This window comes from Melanerpes formicivorus, unplaced genomic scaffold (genome assembly GCF_026170545.1).
Source record: "Melanerpes formicivorus ecotype bairdi unplaced genomic scaffold, bMelFor1.0.p_v2 SCAF_34, whole genome shotgun sequence".
Taxonomy (NCBI): Eukaryota; Metazoa; Chordata; class Aves; order Piciformes; family Picidae; genus Melanerpes; species Melanerpes formicivorus.
The window spans coordinates 9,090,185-9,097,808 of NW_027142386.1; the positions used below are offsets into that span (position 1 = coordinate 9,090,185).

A 7,624-nucleotide genomic window follows, 5' to 3' on the forward strand; every position below is an offset into this window, starting at 1 on the left:
GCCTGCCAGCTTGTGCCAGCTGCAGCAGGAGAAGCTGCAGCGAGTAGCAGCAGAGTTGTGCTGCATGCAGCTGTGCTCAGTGCTGCTACTCAGTGCAGCCCAGCACTGAGCCTTGCCTCAGCCTCATGGTCCCTCTGGAGCCCAGAGATCTCTGGGCCTCAGTGCTTTGTGGCCCCCACAAGTCAGTTTGCTCTCTGAGGAAATCCAGGCCCTGCAGTTCCTCCCCAAGACACCATCCTCAGCTGGAGTGTGGATGCAGCTGGGAAGGGAAGTGCTGAGCTCCAGTAGCCCAAAGCCCAGGGATCCAGGCCTTGGTGCTGTGGGGGCTTTCCTGGCCTCCACCACTGCAAAGCACCCAGAGCCCTGGAGGCCACACTTGAGTGTCACCCTTGGAGAGGGATCTGCCTGCAGTGCAGCTTTCCAACCCACCTCTGCTGCTGCTCCTCCTCCTCCTGACTAGCAGCAGCCTTCCACTGGAAGTGAGCTCTCACACTGCTGCTGTTGTGGATGAGCAGGGTGCTGCGGCTGCTCAGCGACAGGTAGGTCTGCTCCATGCTCAAGGAGCTCCTGTCCAGCCTGATGTTCACATCCACAGCTGTGCCACTGAGGCTGCTGTGAATATCTTCTCCTGCAGGAAAGCAGAGGGGAGTCTTGCTCATCTCACTTGCAAGCTACAGCAGCATTTGGATCCTTTCTGCCAGCCCCAGAGAGCTCCAGTGCTCACTGCAGGGCTGCAGCACCACAGCAGCACCCAGGGAGCACATCAGGCTGCCCAGGAGCCAGGGGCAGCAACAGGGACAAAGCAAAGCTCTGCTGCAGGCAGAGACAACACACCCCGAGGGCACCTGTGAGCAAGGCTCTGCTTCAGCATCAGCTCTGCTGAGCCAAGCCTGTGGGCAGCATTTGGAGGTCCCAGCTCCGCTCCCCACTTCCTCCTCAAGGGCCTGCTGAGGCTGACACTTCTCCTGGGGCCTGCTCTTGGCTTCTCCCACCCCAGGAGGAGTTTGACACCTCTCCAAGGAGGCAGTGAGCACTTCCTGCCCGAGCCCAAGAGCCTTTTAGTCCTGAAGCTGGGAGCTGTGGGATGGAGATGGGGAGAGGAGAGTGCAGCAAAAGGCTCTGAGGCAAGGCAAGGGAGAAGCAGAGCAGGGGACAGAGGAGTGCCAGAGGCCCTGGGCACCACAGCGTCTGACAGAGCCCTGCCCTCCTCCTGTCAGCCCTCAGGCCCAGCACTGGCTGGGAACCAAAGCTCAGGCTCTGCAGTGGGCAGCCAGGGACACAGAGTGCAGGCAGGCAGTGCCCAGCACTGACCTGAGTCCCAGTGCAGGCTCAGGACCCCGCGGTGCTCCCCGGTCCGCAGCGGCAGGAACTCCACAGCCACCTGCACAGCAGCACCGACCCCCAGAGCTCCCACACAGGGCTCAGCAGAGAATGGGCTGCAAGAGAGAGACACAGCAGGGCTGCTGCAGAGACCTGGGCACCACAGCCCTGCTGCAGGCCACTGCTCTGCAGCTGCCTTCTGCAAGCAAGGAGCAAAGCAGCCCCAAGCAGCAGAAGCAGAGAACCTTTTTGGCTGGAAGAGATCTTTCAGCTCCAGTCCAACCATGCTCCCATTGCTAGGGCACCCCCAAACCATGGCCCTCAGCACCACACCAACCCCCCAGGGATGGGGACTCCACCACTGCCCCAGGCCACCTGGACCAGGCCTTGACAACCCTCAAGGGCAAGAAATTGTTCCTCATGTCCCAGGCCACACACAACTGAGGGCATTTCCTCGTGGCCTAGCACTTGTTCCTTGGGAGCAGAGACCAAGCCCTGCCTGGCTCCAGCCTCCTGTCAGGGAGCTGAAGAGAGACAGAAGATCTGCCCTCAGCCTCCTCCAGGCTAAACATCCCCAGTGCCCTCAGCCTCTCCTCACAAGACTTTTGCTCTAGACCCTTCACCAGCTTTGTAGTCCCTCCTGGAGCCACCCCAGCACCTCAGTGTGCTCCCTGCAGTGAGGGGGCCAAAAGTCAATGCAGTACTCAGGCTGTGCATCCAGTACCCAGTGCAGGCTACACTGCCCTGCTCCTGTTGGCCACACCATGGCTGACCCAGGCCAGGATGCTGTTGGCCTGCTCAGCCACCTGGCCACCGGCTGGCTCATCTGCAGCCTCTGTTGAGCAGCACCCCAGGTCTTTGCTGGGCATCTTTCCAGCCACTCTTCCCCCAGCCTGCAGTGCTGCAGGGAGTTGCTGTGACCCAGGTACTGGCCCTGCCACTTGGCCTTGATCAACCTCATGCCATTGGCTTGGCCTTTGATCCAGCCTGGCCAGGTGCCTCTGTAGGTTAACAGGCAGCTCAGCACTGCTGCCCAGTTGGGCCTGTCTGCAAACTGACTGAGGGAGCCTCAATGTCCTCACCCAGGGCACTGAGCAAGTGTTCAGGAGAGCTGGCCCCAGCACTGAGCCCTGGGGACCACCACTGGCGACCAGACACCAAGTGGAGTTAGCTCCCTTCACTGCAGACAGCAGAAGGAAAACCAACCCCCCAGGAGATCAGAAAGAGAGCTCCTGGCTCAGTGCTGAGGAGATTCAGCCCTCAGAAGGGCCTAGAGTAGAGAAGGACAGCAGGTGCCCCATACACTGCATCCAGCTCCCTGCAGTGAGGCTGCAGAGCCCAGCTGCTGGCAATGCCACCAGAGCAGGGCTGCTGGAGAGCACAGGGGTGGAAGGGCTGCTGGAGAGCACAGGGGTGGAAGGGCTGCTGGAGAGCACAGGGGTGGAAGGGCTGCTGGAGAGCACAGGGGTGGAAGGGCTGCTGGAGAGCACAGGGCTGGAAGGGCTGCTGGAGAGCACAGGGCTGGAAGGGCTGCTGGAGAGCACAGGGCTGGAAGGGCTGCTGGAGAGCACAGGGCTGGAAGGGCTGCTGGAGAGCACAGGGCTGGAAGGGCTGCTGAAGAGCACAGGGCTGGAAGGGCTGCTGGAGAGCACAGGGCTGGAAGGGCTGCTGGAGAGCACAGGGCTGGAAGGGCTGCTGGAGAGCACAGGGCTGGAAGGGCTGCTGGAGAGCACAGGGCTGGAAGGGCTGCTGGAGAGCACAGGGCTGGAAGGGCTGCTGGAGAGCACAGGGCTGGAAGGGCTGCTGCAGAGCACAGGGCTGGAAGGGCTGCTGCAGAGCACAGGGCTGGAAGGGCTGCTGCAGAGCACAGGGCTGGAAGGGCTGCTGCAGAGCACAGGGCTGGAAGGGCTGCTGCAGAGCACAGGGCTGGAAGGGCTGCTGCAGAGCACAGGGCTGGAAGGGCTGCTGCAGAGCACAGGGCTGGAAGGGCTGCTGCAGAGCACAGGGCTGGAAGGGCTGCTGCAGAGCACAGGGCTGGAAGGGCTGCTGGCACTCAGAGCTTCCCCCTGGCTCCCTGCCACCCAGAAACCTCACCTCAAGAGCTGCAAATGGCAAGGCAACTCCTGGCCCAGGAGATCCCAGCCTAGAAAGCAGAGGCAGGGACAAGCAAAGCCTGGCCTGAAGAGCAGAGCAGGATGCTGAGCTCCTCACCTCTGAGTGCTGAGGCTGTAGTGAGCCTCCCGCTCGCCCACGTTGCGGAGCAGCAGAGTCCTCTGGGTGCTGTACTTGACTGGGCAGATGGAGAAGTTTAGCTGCTGGGGGAAGTCCAGCACAGCCTGGGCACCTACAGCCCGGATGGGCACAGTGAACTCCTCCTTCTGGGTGACACAGAGCAGCTGGTGACAGTAATCCTGCAGGGAAAGGAACAGCCTCAGCAGGCTGCAGGCAGTGCCAGCCCCAGGGCAGAAGGGAAGCTGCTGGGCTTTGTCTCACTGCCAGCTGCAGGCAGAGATGCAGCAGCCCCTGGGCACCCTTCTCTCCTGCAGCACAACTGGCACAGGGCTGGGAAGGATCAGAGCTGAGCCAGCCCCTCTGCCCCACCTGCTCTCTCAGCAGGCCAGCAGCACCAAAGCAGATTCTCTGATGCTTGGATGCTGAGGCAGCCCAGAGTGACTCCACCTCAGGGGTGCCAGCCCCCCAGAGCCACTGAAGCCTGGGAAAGGCACCCAGCTGTGCCACGGTGCCAAGTGCAGTCCCAGCAATGCAGGCACCTCCTGGAAGCTTGGCAGGGATGCTCAGGCACATTGCCCAAAGGCCTTTGCCACATCACCATCAGCAGTGGCTCCCAGCTCCCCACAGCCACCAGGCAGTCACCTGGGCATGGAAGGAGATCAGGTTGGTCAGGCAGGACCTGCCCTTCCTAAATCCATGCTGGCTGGGCCTGAGCCCTTGGCCATCCTGTAAGGGCTGTGTGATTGCACTCAAGATGACCTGTTCCATAACCTTGCCTGGCACTCAGGTCAGGCTGACAGGCCTGGAATTCCCTGGCTCCTCCTACCACTGCAGGCAGCAACCTCTTGAGACCTGCAGCCTCACCTTGTTCTCCTCAGGGGTGAAGAGGATGCAGTAAGTAGAAGCCATGCCAGGTGCCACCTTCTGGCACACATCCTTGGGGCCAACCAACTTGAAGTAAGGAGAGGTCTCCAGGATGACCTTCACCCACTGAGGAACCTGCAGGGAAGACACAACTGGGATTTTGCCACCTGTGGCACTGTGAGAAGAAACCTGGCCATGGCCAGCTGCCATCCTTCCTTGCCAAGGCACTTCCAGCACAGAGGGCAAGGCTGGAGCCAAGTTCCTGCTGCCTGGGCAAAGGAGCTCTGGGACATGGGCTGCAGGCCCAAGCCCTGCTGTGAAGCAGAGCCAGAGGAAAGGAGAAACTGAGGCCCATTTTAATGAGGAAAGAGGAAAGAGCAGCACAGTGTCTGGGGTCAGTGTGGAGCACACCAATGTCCCAGGGGCCTCTTGCCAACACTCCCAAGCCAGGCACCAGAGCAGGAATGGCTCTGTTCTCCCCAGCAGGAACTGAGAGGGACCACACTTTGCAGCCTTCCTTGCCAAAGGGGCTTCTCTTTCCAGCCACAGCCCTGGCAAAGCCTCTTCTCTCAGGACACACTTGGACTGCTCTTGCTCTTCCCCCACAGCTTTTGTTGTCCCCTTGTTTCCCCCAGGAGGGAGGTGTGTGGGGGGGAGCTCCTTCCCCTGCTCTCATGCAGGCTGCTTCTGCCTTCCCAGCTGCTCTCCTCTCCCCTTCACATCTTGCTCCCCACTGCAGAGCAGCAGCTTCCAGGACACTTCCTTTGCTGACCCTTCTCTGCCTCCAGCACACTGCCTGCTGCCTGGCAAGAGAAGCCCCTGTGTGCACAGGGTTCTCTCCTGGAGCACCTTTGAACCCAGCCCCACTCCTCCCTCCTGTCTCTTCTCACCAGCTTGCTCTGGGCACCTGCCTCACTCCAGCAAATGTTTCCCCAGCTCAAATTCAAAGGGTCTCAAATCTTCCTCTTTCCACAGGAACAAAACTGCTGGCATTTGGCAGCATTTCCCTGCTCCACTTCTTTGGGGAATCTCCTCAGCACCACCAATTCTTTCCAAGCACAGGTGGAGACCTTCAGGAGGAGATGGCTCTGGATGTGCTGTGGTGTTCCAAAGGGAAAGCAGAGCTCCAGGAAAGCCCCAGCAGGGCTGAATGAAGCGTAGCAGGACCCCCAGGTCGTGCCTAAAGGCCTCCCCTCGCTGCTGCTCCATCAGTCTGTTCCACTGCTCTTTCCAAACACCTCTCCTGGAGTTTCAGTGCCACTCCCTAGGACTTATTCCAGCCTCAAGCAGAGAAGACGACCCCTGAGCTTTGTCAGGGGATTGAAGCAGCTAAGCAGGCTGTGAGAGGCAGAGAGGCCCTCCCCAAAGGCAAGAGTAACCAAGGAGCCATCAGGATGCGCTGCACACCTGAGGCAGAGCGTGAGACGAGAGAACAGCTGCAGAGCCCTCAACATTCTCAGCAAGCCAGGGCTTTCAGAGGCAAGGCTGCTCTCTAGGCAAGCTCCTCTGGGCTAGCTCCCAGCAGCACATGGCAGTGTCAGAGACAGCATGCCCAGAGAGGGCAGGTTCCTCCCACCCCCCAGCACTTACCCTGCCCTTGTTGCGCAGAACCAGCGTCGCTTCGTAGACCTGGTGGGGGAGGTAGTTCTGGAAGACCACCTCTGCTGGGAGAGGCTCAAAGCAGCTCTGCTGCAGGGCAGCTGGCAGCTGGGGGTGCACAGAGAGCAGGGAGAGGTTCAGCTGCTGGCAGCAGGACTCATGAGTGACAACCCTACACTGCTCTCCAGTCCAGCCCAGTCTCCTGGCGAGTCCCTCTGCCCAGCTCAGCCTGGGCAAGCAGAAGCTCTCCCACCTGGCTCCTGGGTGGCTCAAGAGGAGCTGGGCTGTGCTGAGCAGGCTCAGGCTAAGCAGCTCTTGGGCTGTCTCTCCAGGTTCCCTCTCCCAAACACAGGGCAAAGCCCTGTGCTGCTGTGGTCACACAGCACCAGAGCACTCCCTGACAGTGCTGGCAGCACTCATGGAGCAGCTGAGGGCCAGCAATGGACAGGAGGCTCCAGGGGAAACACTCTGGGGATGATCTTTGCTCTGAGGCAGGGAGGCCGAGGCCCACACAGCCCCAAAGAGCTTTGCCAGTGTAAAGCCTGGGAGCTGCTAAGGAGAGAACAGCAGCAGAGGAGGGAAGGCAGGACAAGGAGAGCTGAGTGCTGGCGAGGTTCAGCTCCTTTCTCTGCAGCACTGGGCAGCTGGAGGAGGATTGGACTTGGCAGCTCCTTCTGCCAGGAGCTTTCAGTGGCTCTTTGGTCCTGCTCTGGTGCTGCTGCTTTTGTTCAACTCCACTGCAGCAGCAGCCTGGCAATGCACACAAGCAGCAAATGCTGGCAGAGCAGAGGCACTGCTAGGAGAAAGTTCCTCCCTGCTTTGCCTCCCCTCTCCCAGCTGTGCTGCTCCCACTCACCAGACCCAGGCAGCTCTCCTGCTGCTCCACACAAGCCATGGCCAGGCTGAAGCCAGCAGCTGCAGCATGCTGCCAGTGCTCTGTGTGCCCAGCTGAGGGCTTCCCAACCTCCTGGGCTGGCCAGGGCAACCCACAACCAGTATGTCACAGGTTTGCTGCTGGCAATTGCTGCTCAGCAGCCTCCCTCCCTGCTCTGCCCTCGGGGCTGTGTGCTCTGGCCAGCAGCTCTGCAGCAAAGCAGCTTGAGGCACAGCTGCAGCAAACACTCAGCCAGACAAGGCACAGCCAGGGGCTGAGGCCCCTCTGCAGCTGGCAGGAGCCTGCAGCCTGCAAAGCCAGCCCCCTGGGAGGGCCCCAACCTGCTGCTCCACCCCAAAGCACCACTGCAGCTGAGTGTGCTCAGTGCTGAGCAACTCCTGCAGGCCTTCAGCCCCCCAAGGCCAAGGCTGCCAGCAGCGAAGGAGTCCCAGCCCCAGGCACTTGGCAGCGACCACCCCAAGCAGCAGCTGCCTGTGGCAGCAGGAGGATGGCAAATGGCAAGCTCCTGCCCTTGTGTCCTGCCCCAGCCTGCCCCCTGCATGGGGCTTGAGTGCCAGGGGCTCAGCTCCAGGAACCCCCCCCAGCTGCAGCAGAGCTTCTGCAGCACAGCTCAGGACTTGAACAGCTCAGCAGGGAGCAAGGTCTGAGCTTTCTCCTGGCAGGAGGAACTCAGCACTGCCAGCAGCTGCACAGCACAACAGGACCTGGCCAGCC

The 7,624-nt window shown here is 60.9% G+C and overlaps 1 pseudogene; it reads right to left on the reverse strand.

Moving 5' to 3' along the window:
- The window catches only part of LOC137450035 (hydrocephalus-inducing protein homolog), a 67,300-nt pseudogene extending 60,390 nt beyond the window's left edge, over positions 1-6,910 (reverse strand).
- Positions 6,911-7,624: the final 714 nt, after the last annotated feature.